This window comes from Monodelphis domestica, chromosome 1 (genome assembly GCF_027887165.1).
Source record: "Monodelphis domestica isolate mMonDom1 chromosome 1, mMonDom1.pri, whole genome shotgun sequence".
NCBI classification, from domain to species: domain Eukaryota; kingdom Metazoa; phylum Chordata; class Mammalia; order Didelphimorphia; family Didelphidae; genus Monodelphis; species Monodelphis domestica.
The window spans coordinates 731,714,763-731,729,031 of NC_077227.1; the positions used below are offsets into that span (position 1 = coordinate 731,714,763).

Consider the following 14,269-nt stretch of genomic DNA (forward strand, 5'->3'; position numbering starts at 1 on the left):
ACTATGTTATTCTGAAGTCATTTTACTCCCATTGCCAAGCCCTTACTGTCTTTTGCTTTGGAACCAATATACAGTATTTAGTCTAAGACAGAAAATAAGAATATAACAAATAAAGACCATTAAAAATGAATAGGAATGGGGTGACTGCTATCCCTGTCACTTTATTGTTCAGTGGTTCCCTGTTGCTAATAGTAAACATTCTCTTCTATATCCTGTTTTTATTTTCCTATTTCCCCAGGACTGAACTTTTCCAAGAGAATTCTGGTTACATTTTCCATTGTCCAGAGCAACAATTAAGCCTGGATTCAATAAAGTACCATGGGGAAGGATGTCCCTCTGTAAGAGTGTAAAATTATGGAGTTTATCTTGGGCTTTTTTCAGTGACCCTTTCCCCATCAACATTTAAGTAGCTATTGGTTCTCAGTAGATTATTTCTGATCTCAACCAAAGAACTGATAATGAGATGTTAGTTACTGTAGTTTAAAGTAAGCATTTTACCAGCTTTTTATTAGAAGAATTCATTTTAATTCAATAAACATTTATTAAGAAGCCATTATACAATGCTCTGGGAACTCTGTGGGTGTGCCAAGTCTGTATGTATTTGTGAGTATACATAGGCATGTGTATGGGGGGTTGGTGGAGGATTTTGTACTTAGGATAAAGTTGTAGAAAAATTCAAGTAAGGAAATCCCATTCACTGATGCAGATCATTAATAACTTAATGTTCTAGAGAGTTTCCTAGAGTAAAGAAATTTAGAGACTCGCTCAGTGACAAAGCCAGTATATGTCAGAGGTCTTAAACTAGGATTTATGATCTGAGGAGAGCCTTTTATCCTGTACTATATCACATTGCATCTCAGGCTTGGGAAATACAAAGATAAGTAAATAGTCCCTGTCTTCAAGAAAGTGATCTACTTAATACACAAAGAGACCGACAGGATGATATATTGAAATACTGTGAGTCTGATATTTTATGGAAGAGAAATAATATCATTGGTGGTGTCCACAAATACAGAAACATAAAGTCAAGCAAAAAAAACCATAGAATTCTAAATCTAGAGGGCACCTTAGAGGTCATCTTGTCTGTCATCTTCATTTTTAAGTCCAAGAATGAGATGAGCTTTTTTTGTTTTCTTTCCATTTTTTAAAGGAAATTGGAGGTCAGGGAGAGATAGTGAGTTGTTCATGGTTACAAAGAAAATTAGTAATGAAGATCCTAGGTGTCCTGGTTCTCTTTGATTCCCACACTAGTACTCATTTTCATAACATTATGATAGTTTTCTATATTCATAAGAGACTATTATAGAGAGGGTTCAAAAGACATGAGTTCAAGTCACAATGTTGTCATTACCTCTGTATGATTTCATATAATTCCTTTCAATTAAGTCTGAATTATCTTCCCTGTAAAAATAAAGACTTTGATGGGATCACCTTTAGGGCCTCTTCCAACTGAAATTCATGATCCTATGGCCAATACTGATGAGAATGAAATTGAATCTCTTTTTGAGAAGATTTAGTTGGGCTCAGGACAACATCAGGACTATGATGAAGTCCATTGTTACACTAAGCTCTTTTCTTATTGGCTCCCATCTGCTTACTCATCTGGTCATGTTTGTGTTTTCTTCCTTAATTCATTCAGGGTGATAGTAAGCATCATAGTTGGCCAGTCCACTGATTAACTATCTTCATTTGCATTTTTTCAATTATAGGTAAGTAAACCTTGGGGACTCCCAGGAAGGCTTAATTATCATCAACAAATTTTGCATTTTAAATATGGCTCCCTGCCATTTTTCTCACCATCAAAGGCACTTGGCACTTATAAGGGGTATGCCTGCCCAATCAGAAGGAAAACATTTGTTTTTGCCTTGAGAAGTTAAACAAATTGTGAATAGCACCGTTCTCATGCAGAAGTGTGGAGAATGGATGTTGGATTGCAGCAGTTCCAGCACCAGCTCCCATTTTTGCATCATTTAACCATTTTCAGTGGGATTCTCATGATTAAATTTGTCACTGGTAGGAGAATTTGAATAGCTATTCATATGCTACCAGGAGAGTAGTATTATTTACCTTTCCCTCATCTCCTATAAAAAAAATCTGACCTATCCTCCACATGGTTCCCTGAATATGGTACCTAATACATATATCTAACAAGTCACTCCTCTGCTCCAAATGTTTCAGTGATGTCCTCTTGCCTCTAACATAAAATACAAATTTCTTACCTGACCATAATCTGTCTTTCCAGCCTTATTTCACATTTTTATACTACTCTCCAGCCTAAATTATCTATTCACTTTTTCCTGATCTCAAATCTATATTAGCCTATGCCTCAAATGCTTATCCTTTGTGTTGCTGCATCCTGAAATATATCACTTCTCTTTCATCAAGATTTTTAACGTAATGGCCTTGGATAGTTTTTAGGAGGTCCAGAGAATGGGGACAAATTTCATCTTTTTTAAGGTAACAACACAGCAAGAATTTATCAATCACCTCTTCCTGACAGGTACTCTGTTAAGCAGAAGAGATAAAGGGAAAAAAAATGAAAAAGGGAGTAATCACTGCTCTCAAAGATTTACTAGTCTCATAGAGGAAACATCATGCAATCAAGTGTACATAACTAAGTTTCAGTAGGATAAACTGGAGATATCTCTCAGTGGGCAGGGACTGGGAATATAGACTTTTAGCTGGGATGGGAAAGAAGCCTAGGAAGCCGAAAGGTAGGGATAGTGAAGCAGAGCACTCTAGGCATGTTCAGAGTTGGGATATGGAGTATCTTTTGTAATGAGTAACAAAGAGACCAGTATCACTGGATCACAGAATATGTAGGGGTGAATAAGGCGTAAGAAGACTGCATAGATAAAAGGAGGCCAAACTCTTAAGTACTTTGAACATGAAACATAAAATTTTATATTTGATCTTGGAGATAAGAGGCGGACACTGAAGTTTATTGAATGGGGAGAAGGGTTGGTCAGACCTATGCTTTAATAAAATTAATTTGACAGAGTGGTGGAGGATGCACAGGAGTGAGGAGAAACTTAAGGCAGAGAGATCAGATGGCTGACTGTTGAAATGATTCAAGTGTCAGGTGAGGAGAGTATAGAACAGAATAGTTGTAGTTTTAGATAGGAAAAAGGAGGGAGACAAGAGATTTTGCAAACATACAACTGACAGGATTAGTGACAGACTGGATGTGGTTAGATGAGAAAGATGGGGAAGTTGAGGACACACCTACCTTGCAAATGTGGCTGATTGGAAGGATGCTACTATTCATGACAGTAATAAAGATGTACAGAAGAAGGGAGAGTGGGGTAGGGAATGAGTTCAGTTTGGGTTATTGAGTTTCAAATGTCATTAAGACATCCATTTAAGATGGCCAATAGACAATTGGAGAAGTGAAACTAGAAGTGAGGAAAGAGGTTATGTTTGGACAAAAAGATCTGGGAATCATTAGCACAGAAACTAATTAGCATAGAATTGAATCTGTGGTAGCCAATGAGATCAGAAAGTGAAGCAGTATAGAGAAAGAAGAGAGTAGGGGCCAGGACAGAATATTTAAAATATTATTCTGAGAGTATGTTCACAGTTTTCAACAGAATGTCAAAGGATACATGAAATCAAGTGTTAAGAACTCAAATATGAAGTTTTAGTCCAGTTGCTGCCTATTAATATATCAACAGGGATAGAGCCATTAAAGTAACAGAAGGCAGGGCATAGAAGGGACAGGGAAGGGGACAGGTGTTTACTGATGTACTGATTTGGGGAACACCCTAACTAAGTGGTACAATTCATGGCTGATGCCTCAGTTTTCCCTCTATTTTCAAATTCCTTTTCAAAAGATTCAATTCAAATTCACATTTTGAATTTCCTTCTGTATATATTACATTGCAGAGGGAACTTGGCATAACATGTGAAAATTTAGGCTTGTAGTCAGAAATATTTCACTTTAAATCCTGCATCTGATATGACCAATGTGATTCTGGGAAAGGTGCTTAACCACCATGTTTTTAAAACAATTGCCAAGAATGTACCTACTAAAGTAAAGCCTAGAAGACAGGAGAAGGTTCTTTCTTGGGTCGTGACTTTAAGGCACCCTGTCAACAATTACATGCTGGAAATGGCTGGGGATTCTGTGTCTTGTGAAAACTAATAGAATTTATTTATTATTGAATGGTTATCCATTACAGAGGACAATTGAGGTTATGGAAGGAGACACAGTCCAGAATAAAACTACTGGGGCCTTCTGAATTGGAGCACTTAGAAAAGGTCACATTATCCCTACCCAGTTTCACTCTGTCAAGGGGGAAGGAAAGAGGGAGAGTAAAGATAAAGCTATCTAGTTCATCAATGCTCCATCCCATTAGTAAACTTTCCGTGTCAGCAATGATTTTTTACCTCTGCTTGATATACCCACCTCACAGGTATCTCAGGAATAATTTTTAATGAATCTGGGCATTCATGTGATTGAATCTGGGCACATTAATCTATGCCAAGAATTTGTACCTGGGGTGGGGTGGGGTAAACCATTGATTTTAGAACCAGGAGATCTTAATTCAGATCTCAAATCCAGTACTTTTTCATTGTCATAGGCAAGGCTCTTTTCCTCGCTGTGCCTCCTTTCTAATGCATAAAATTACAATTTTTAAAAATTAATATTTGCATTATTGTCTATAATATTATTGTGAGGCACATTTTCTGAGTCCTAAAATGGAATGGAAATGGATGAACTCTTCTCTTTTCTTCTTCTTCTTCTTCTTCTTCTTCTTCTTCTTCTTCTTCTTCTTCTTCTTCTTCTTCTTCTTCTTCTTCTTCTTCTTCTTTTCTTCTTCTTCTTCTTCTTTTCTTCTTCTTCTTCTTTTTCTTTTCTATCTTCTTCCTCTTTCTTCTTCCCCTCCCCCTCCTTCTCCTCCTCTTCCTCCTCCTCTTCTTCTTCCCCTCCTCTGGCTTCTATTCCTTCTTCTCCTCCTCAATCCCCTTTTCTGTTTCCCCTACCATCTTTAATATCATCACTACTGCACATAATGTGGCAGTGCTTTATATCTGAATATAACCATCCCCAAATGCATAATTTCATATAGTTCTGAAAATTGATAAAAAGTATGAGAAACAAACCGTAGGGAAAGATGAATCTCTCCACTCTAAAAGAAAATTTGAGTTCATCTTTCATTATAAAATTGAAAAGAAAAGAAGTCTTGAAGAAACAGATATCATTAATCAAGGACTCACAAGAGGTCTTCAAAATAATGTATGGTTTGGAGCAGTGATTTTAATTAAATTAATTTAAAATTTGAGCAATTGAGCCATAACATCTATTAATGGAATGCATTCATCTGTCTCTTCTGAAATTCCTTTTGAGAATTTTAGAGCTGGCTTCACCCTTCTGTTTTTTATTTTCCTGCTTTCTCTTCATCTTTCAATTATGTCATTTTCATAACAAACCAACATCATAGAAGTTCCACTTTGGAATAGGATCTCAATGGCTACTTAGTCCAAACTCTACCTGAATACCAATTGACTCTACAACGTCCCCTGACAGATGGTTATCCAGTGTACCTTTTCCAAATTTGGAGTGAGTTGTCTTTGAAGGTATAAGCAAACAGACATTTGCCAAAAATGTCATGGAAATTCTTTTGGTGTCAAAGGCTGGGTTAGATGTCTTTTTTTTAAATCCTTTCCAACTCTGAAATCCTATAATTCATCGCAAGACCTCTGGTAAGTGTCAATCAATCACTTCCTGACCCATCTTCTTGTATTCTTGGAGAGGGGCTAAGTGGCATGTTAGATAGAATATTTTTTCTTATAACCAGGAAAACTTATCTTCTCCATCTCAAATCTGGCCTCAGATACTTAGTACCTCTGTGACCCTGGACAAGTCATTTAACCCTGCTTGTCTCGGGTTCCTTATTTGCAAAATTAGATTGAGAAAGACATAACAAACTACTTAAGTATCTTTGGCCAAAAACAGACAGATTTGGTCACAAAGAATTAGACATGATTAAACAACAATAACAAGAATGAAATGAAAAACAAAATACATTAAGCACTGACTATATGCCAAACACTGTGTTGAGTACTTACATATATTATTTCATTTCATCCTCACAACCATCCCGAGAGATATCACTACCCCCATTTTACAGATGAGGAAATAGATAGTACTGAAGTGACTTGACCGGAGTCACATAGATAATAAATGAAGCCACATTTGAACTCAGGTCCTCCTGACTCCAGGCCCAGTGCTCTATCCAAGTCATCTCCCAATTGCTTAAAGTACTTTTGAGCAATTAGAGCCATACCTGACAGAAAAGTAACTATATGAGTCTCTGGGACGTCAGTAGACTCCTTTAAGCTATTTGCTCATTAGCAAAATGGGATCAATTATACTTTTACTGTTTCTTTCACAGTATTGAATTTTTCAGTATTGAATTTCACAGTATTGAAATTTCACAGATTTCACAGAAACTCACAGTGTTGTGATTTTCAAATAAAATATTTTGGAAAATTTGAAGATATGTATACACACATATATATATTCATGTAATATATAAATATATGTATCCATAATTTAATAATGTGTATGTAATTTTTATCAGCTTGGTGGTATAGTATAGACAGAGGTGAAACTTGGAACCATGAAGACCTGTGTTTGAATCTTACCTCAGAAATTTACTAGCTATGTGACTCCAGGAAAATCATTTATCCTCTCTGTCACAGTTTTTTTCATTGGTGAAAAAAGAATAATGATAGCACTCACTGGTTTATCATGAGGTTCCAATTAGTTTATATACATAAGGACCTTTGCAAATTCTAAAGCACTCTATGAACCCTATAATTGATATTTTTTAAATATTTGTCTACTTCAGTTGCTACAAAAAATATGAATATTTTAACCTAGAGGTATCAAACTTATTCCCACAATACTCCAGAGTGCAGAGCAAAACAGATTAAAATATAATTAAGGAAAATACCTAACAAAATAAATTAAAATGCAACAAAACACAGATTAAGTTAATGTGTGGGTTTTTAAAGTTAATATCTGATTATGGCAATCTAATCTTCATGTATTCTTTGGTGGATCCATTTTTAGTTTCATTTGACACCACTATTTTAAATAATAGAATGGAACTATTATCATCAATGCAAGAATGCTGGGAAACTCCAATGGATTTATGACAAAAAAGGCTATCTGCTTCCATAGAAGGAACCGATGCAGTTTGCATGCAGATTGAATCATGACATGATGAACATGGAAATCTGTATTGTATGATAATGCATATGCAACATATATCATATTACCTGCCCTCTTGGGGAAGGGGGAAGGGTGTGTGGTGAAAATACAGATTGGAAAATATCAGAAAATTGTTACTTAAAATTATATCAATATATAATATAGAAAATATGTAATTAAAAAAAACAATACCATGGACAAGCAAGCTTCTACTCTGAAAATGCTAGCTACATGTGTTCTCTTTCATTTATATGGAGAAGTATGGAGAGCATTTATTTTATAATTCTTAAATCAAGATCCAGTAGTATCCTTCTCTACTGCCATAGATCCCTTTAGTGATAGAGTCTTAACTGATCATATCTATAACACTAAGAGTACAGTCATTGATTGGCATATCTGTGAATTCTAACTGATGGCTCCACTTGGTGAATGAACAAGACAGAACTGTACACTTCTTATAGCTTTTCCTTATTGCCCTCCTTGCCATGCTTCCAGTTCCTGGACTGCCCATTGTACCAAAAAATAGAAATACTTCATCTTTGTGCATGCAAATCCATGTTATTTAGAGAATTTCAGATATAGAAGGAACCTGAGAAGTCACAGGGTAAAGTTGAGAAGTAGAAGTGATCTCAGGACTCACATGACATCATCTATCCCTCATCTGAATTCCTTGGTACAGCATATTTAATAAGTGTGATGAACATCATGTTGGTCTAAATCTTACACCTAAAGAGCTATGTGAATCTGGAAGAGTTCTTTCCTGACACTCAGTTTAAAAATCAGCAAAATGCAAATAATCATACTGATAGTATCTATTTCCAAGTATTTAAAAATCTCCATTAAGATGATGATGTATTGGAAATAGATTCATCAAACACCTTCACTGGCAGAGAACTCTGAGAGGACTTGCATTTAAAATCCACATAAGCTGAATATTATCTTTGCCAATTTAGGTAGGTCAATTGATTTAATTGCTGTGTAACTCAGTTTCCTTCTCAATGACTTGATGGCTGTCAAGGTCCCTTCTTGTTCTAAATACTATGATCCCTTGAAGTAGCCTATATCACTTTTGTAAAGTTCTAATGATTAGGAAGTTTCCATTTTCTTTTTTGAAGTGTTCCTAAATTTGATTTTTAGTAACTCTTACCTATTTTTCTCATTTCTTAATTCTTTCTTTTGAGGTTAATCAAAACAAGCCTTTACTCTCTTCCAATGATAGTTCTTAAAAACACACACACACACACACACACACACACACACAACATGTGCTTGATCCTCCTAGTCTTGCATATTTCAAACAGGTAAGAATTAGTATTTTTAAGTACCTAGTAAATGTTAATGAATAAATCCCCAGGCCAGTGATGGTGAACCTTTTAGAGTCTGAGTACTCAAAACACAACTCTCATGCCACATATTAGCTGCTCCCTTACACCAAAAATGGAGGGAAGAAGCATTCATATTGAGTTACTGGACAGAAGGGTGGGTGATATGTCCTCAGGTGACATAGAGAGGGGAAGAAGAACAGTCCACTATGGGACACATGCCATAGGTTCATCAACATGCCCTAGGCATACCAAAAAGAAACAAACAAAAATAAATAAGAAACAATTCCTGCCCTCAAGGAGTTTGTATTTTATGGTAAGGGCGGGTGAGAAGGACAACATGTATATATGAAGATAAACATGAACTATGCACAAAATGAACACAGAATAATTTGAGGGGGAAGTGGGAACATAAAGAAAAACTCTCAGTACCTCCTAATATCTGATTAAGAGAGCATGAAATGAAGCTGTAGGAGATAACAGGATTACTGATTTAGAGACAGTATAGATTCCCCTAACTTGAAATAATTCATTTTATGACACTAAACCCCAATAACTTAAATTTATTTTTTTAAATAAGAGAAAAAACCAAAATCTGAGCCTAATTGTAGTCTTCTGAATTCCAATCTAGAGTTCTGTCTACTGAGTCTTGCTGCCTGTAGTGATGTTTAATCAAGCAGGTGTTGATGCCTGGTTGAAACCCTGATTATCATCTGTGGTCTACCTTCCCTCATACTTTTATTCCCTCACACTTCCATTCACTGCAAGGTAAAAAATAATTCCATTTTTACCCTGGCAAAGTTGCTTGTCACTGGGGATCTGTTATCTGCTATCATTGTTCTATTCTGGCCTGAGACTCAGGCAAAATAGCAACTTCCCTTCTGTTGTCCTAAGAAACTTAATTAGCTCAGAAAGAAAAGATCTCCAACCAGGAAGGGCGCTTCACCTGAAAGCCTGACATCAAATTGATTCTCAATGGATTTTCTCTACTATTTCTCTAACAGGGTTGGATCCTATTCTTCTAGCTTGGTGGCCATTTTCTGAATTCATATTGCTGACACAAGTTGTCAAAAAAGGACTACAGGCGATGTCTGGTGTCAGCGGGTGAGACAGAAGAGTCTATCACCAACCCAGCACTGGGCAACATTCCAGAATTAGGTATGAAATCTTGACTAAAGAATACTGAACTGATAACTTCATAATTTGCTTCTCTTTTCTCTGCCAAAGAGACTGACATTAGGATGGGGAAGAGCACAACAAAAGTGAAAGAAGCAAAAAGCAAACTAATTACAAGAAAATACACAATATGTATAATAAGATATTAAGAAAGCAATGAGTTTCTCTTCATGAGTGCACCCAGTGAATCAGATCCTTGGGTCAAGAATTAGTATATGTGATTCTTGAGCCAATGGCAGGGATATTTTAAAGATCATGGGAGAAACAAAATGCCACACAACTGGAAAAAAATAAGGGCTATTCACCATTCTTTCTTAAAGGTGTCATCCAATTTACTGATACTTCAAGAAAGGGAAGCAAATGCAATCTATAAATAGCAATACTTTGATCCCTTAGAGAATCCCAGGATTTATTTTAAAGGAAATGCTGAGAAAAGGAAGAAGTGACAGTATGGCTTAGGTCAGGATATAGTGAACTTTCTTTTTTTTATATAAGATTACTTTAGAAGATCAAGGGAAATATCTTCAATCTAGATTTCCTAGATTTGGGGGAAGCATTTGACATTCTTCTGAAAAAATATGGGGAGATGTGGGCAATATGAGAGTACAACTAATCAGATTTAGGATTTCTTATATGTTCTAACTTAAATAGTCATCATTAATGGTTTGTTACCAAATTTAAAGAGATCTCCAATGGAAAGGGCATTCCAGGGGAATATCTTAAAGTTCTCAGTAAATCTAATAAAATAAAATTTAAGAATGAGAAGCATGAAGTTTTTTTTTTTAATATGGGTTAAAAATAAAGATATATTCACAAGTACAGTAAAGAGAAACAATTGTTTAGACAAGAGCCTACCAAAAAAGTGTTTTAATAATTTACAAATTTCATATAATTGTGGCTCAGAACTAAAAAAAAAAGAAAGAAATAGTAGTGTCTTGGACTTCACTAAGAAAAACATGGGGTGTAGTAATAAGGAACTGACAATCCTGATTTACTCTGGCCAGGATGGAACCTATCCAAAGCACTGAGCTAAGTTTTAAAGATCATTGTTTTGGAAAGTCTTCAATAAGTTGGAGAACACCTAAAAGAAGGAATCAGAAAGCCCAGTGGTCTTTAGTTCACTCCATATAAGGATCAGCTAAAGGATTTGAGGATGGTTAGTGTGGAGAAAAGGAGACTGGAGGATAGGATATAGAAGAGTGAACAGGACAGCTTTTGTCAAGTATTTAAAGGGCTGCCCCTTGGAAGAGGGCTTGTCTTGGGCTCAGGAATCAGAAAAATGAATAGGTAGAAATAACAAGGAGGTAAAATTTCACTTGTTTCAAGAAAGACACCCTTAAATTAGATTGATCACTAAATAAAATAGATTTACTTAGGACAAAGTATTTTCATCCTAGAAGTCCCTAAGGCTGAGATTATTGGATTATTGATAAGAGGTGGGTGAAATTGGATGGCCATTGAGGTCCTTTCCTATTCAGACATGGTCTGATTTTATGGCTAGGTTTCAAGCATGGCTCTGAGGGAAGGCCACTTCTTGACCAGGGTCATTGCTATCCAAGCTCCAAGCTAACTGCATTAAAAGGATGATCTATAACCAAACCACAGAGACTCTATTCTATGAGCCTTACTTCTCTGTAAAATTGAAAATAACCCGAATCTGGGTTCAAAAAAAAGCCTCTATGAAGCATACAATGTTCCCTTAAAAAAGAAGCTAAGGAAACTTTAGAAACCCTCAATATCACAAATTCAAGGAATAGAAGAGCTTAAAAGGTTGGACATCCTTAATGCCTAATTACACAGAAATATTATCATAGGCTGCAGTGAAAGAAATCCCAGAATTTGTGAAATGTGTTAAGGAGGAGAAAAAAGGCAAAAACAAAAAACAAACAAAAGAAGCCAAAGACCTCATTTCCCTTTGTAAATGGTCTCAAAAATTGCCTTAAAATGGAAACTATTAATTACTGAATTAAGATGACCATTAAAAAATGTTGGGAGGTGAATTTAATTTTTTTGCTTAAGAATAAGCTAGCTGGTAAAAAACACATTGATGATAAGTTGAAATCAATATGAAGAATCATAGACCCACCGATTAAGAAAAAGATGAGGTCACAGATCTATTTCAGCTCTGTTTTACAGAGGAAACTAAGGTCCAGACAGAGTAAGTGACTTGTCCAAAGTCATTTGTGGAATTAGAATAAGTGGTAGAATTTCAACATTAGTCTCCCTCTACTTGAGCCCTTTTTATGCTTCCTCCCATATTGAGTCAGCTAAGTTTCACAGTAGATAGATCACTGGGCCTGGAATCCAGAAGACCTGAGTACAAGTGTGACTTTTCTCTTTACTAGCATTGTAACCATTGGCAAATTATTTAACTTCTGCCTCAGTTTCCTTCACTATAAAGTCAGGATCAAAAGAACTCCCTCATAGGGTTATTAAAAACAGATGGCTTAGCACAGTGCCTAGAACATATTAGGTACTTAATAAAGACTTATTCTTTTACCATTTTACTCTTTTTCATATTCAACCTGTCCTTGCAGTCCCTACAAAATTAGCCTCAGACAAAGTTCCTTTGCCTCTCCTTTTATTGCAATATTACAAGTTTCCCTCCCACATTCTGTTTTTTTTAATGATGACTGTTCTTTTAGTACTCTAATTCTTCCAGTACTTCTTAACTATAGCTGTGTCTATTGAATTAAAAGACATCTGGAGGTGCTTCTGTTCTTAACTTCCCCTTGAAAAACTCACTATTTCATTAAAAAAGCCTCAATTTCCTTGCTCACACTTTGCTCCAATATAAAATATCCCTTGCCACTAATTTTCAGCCTCACACATACCAAGGAATATTTCAGGCAATACCAAAGTCATTTTAAAACTGAAAAGTCACCTGGGCCAAAGTGTTACCCTTCTGGCAGGAGTCAGATCTGAAGATGTGATTTCTTTTTTTAAAGTGTGAAATGCCGATTACTTGACTCTTATTAAATGGAATGACTGATGCACTAAAAAGTCCACTTTCTGGATGGACCCATCTGGGATCCCCTGAAATATTGGAAAAGAACCCTCAGCATTCTATCTTTCCACCATTTCCCCAAAATGCCTGCCAGCAGCCTTAGAAAATTTAGTGGGGGATCTCTAAGTCATTGGTTATGGCCACACCAATCCTCAGCACAGTTTGGTGGTATTCTCAGGGCCAGAGTGGAAGGAGTTGCATAGCCTCCATGGATGTCCACATGGACTTCACTCTCAGCATCCCTCAAGGATTCCTCTTCTTCCCTTTATAGGGAATCCAGTTGAGAATCTCTGTTCTTCTGTTTGGACCTCAATGTTTCAAGAGGAATAAATTCAGCAGCTTGACACTGACTAATGGTCAGTCAATAATCACAGTATTAAAGTATGGAAAAATCAGGGGTCCTATCCTTAAGAATCAGAAAAGTGTAGTTATTTATGAAAAAATTGAAAGAAGAGAGCTGTGGGTTTTAAATTATCTTTCACATCTCAGCCAAAACCAAAAGTAGAAGCCAGGATTCAGATTTCTCTTCTCAAAATTCATTTATTTCTAGTTTATGCCCTTTATAGAATTATTTAATTTCATCTATTCCAGGAATATAAGGTTTTATAAAATCCTTTAAAATGTATATGATTGTAAAATATTGTTGTTGTTAATAAGAAATCGATAATTTAGATCCCTTAGTTAAAAAGCTACATATTTTCATAAGGAAACTAGTCCTGAAATTTCAAGCACATGGATAACTCAGTGTTCATACCTTCTCTATGGATGTGATAAAGCAGTTTAGTGAAGAAAGCACTGACTTTAGGGCCAAAGGACCTGGGTACAAATTGTGGACATGTTATCGACTTCTTGGATGATCTTGAAGAAGTCTCTCAAATTCTCTGGGCCAGAATTTCCTTTTCCTTAAAATGGACTAAATGAATTCTAAGATTCCTTCCAGTTCAAAATCATTGCTCCTTTGACTTTGATCAGTGACCTATCTGTATTGAATAGTCTTACAGAGCAGCTTGGGGCAGTGGAAAATAAAACCTCGGATATTAACAATCTGTTAGACTTAGAGAAAGTCCCTTGTCCTCCCTGGATTTACATCCCTTCCTCTGTAAAATGAAGGTGAACAAGATGGACACTGAGGCCCCTGCCAGGTTGAGGACCCATTGATCTCAAAAGACAGGGTCACAAATTAAGAGCTAGAAAAGAACAAAGAGGCCATAAGGTCCCTTCCTTTTACACATGAGGAATCTGGGGTGCAGACAAGTCAAGTATCTTCTCCATGGTAACATAGAAAAAGAGTGGATTGCAATTCTGGTCTTCTGTCTCCAAATCATTATTCTTTTCTATACTAACTCACTGCCTCTCAAGGAAAATGATGAGCTTCAAAAGAGTATGGAATTCCACTGTTAGAAAGCAGTGGCAACAACTCTACTTATTTAATTCTTCTCTGCAAATATGTATTGCAGGAACTGTGGTGCAGAAGTTGAGCCACTCACAAGACAATGTCATATTGTTGCTTTGGAGCCAAAGGACCAAGACTAATATCCAGTT

General features: G+C 36.1%; 1 protein-coding gene across 4 annotated transcripts in view; it reads right to left on the reverse strand.

Moving 5' to 3' along the window:
• Positions 1–14,269, reverse strand: part of CTNNA2 (catenin alpha 2) — a 1,548,366-nt gene that overhangs the window by 17,388 nt on the left and 1,516,709 nt on the right. The window lies entirely within an intron of this gene.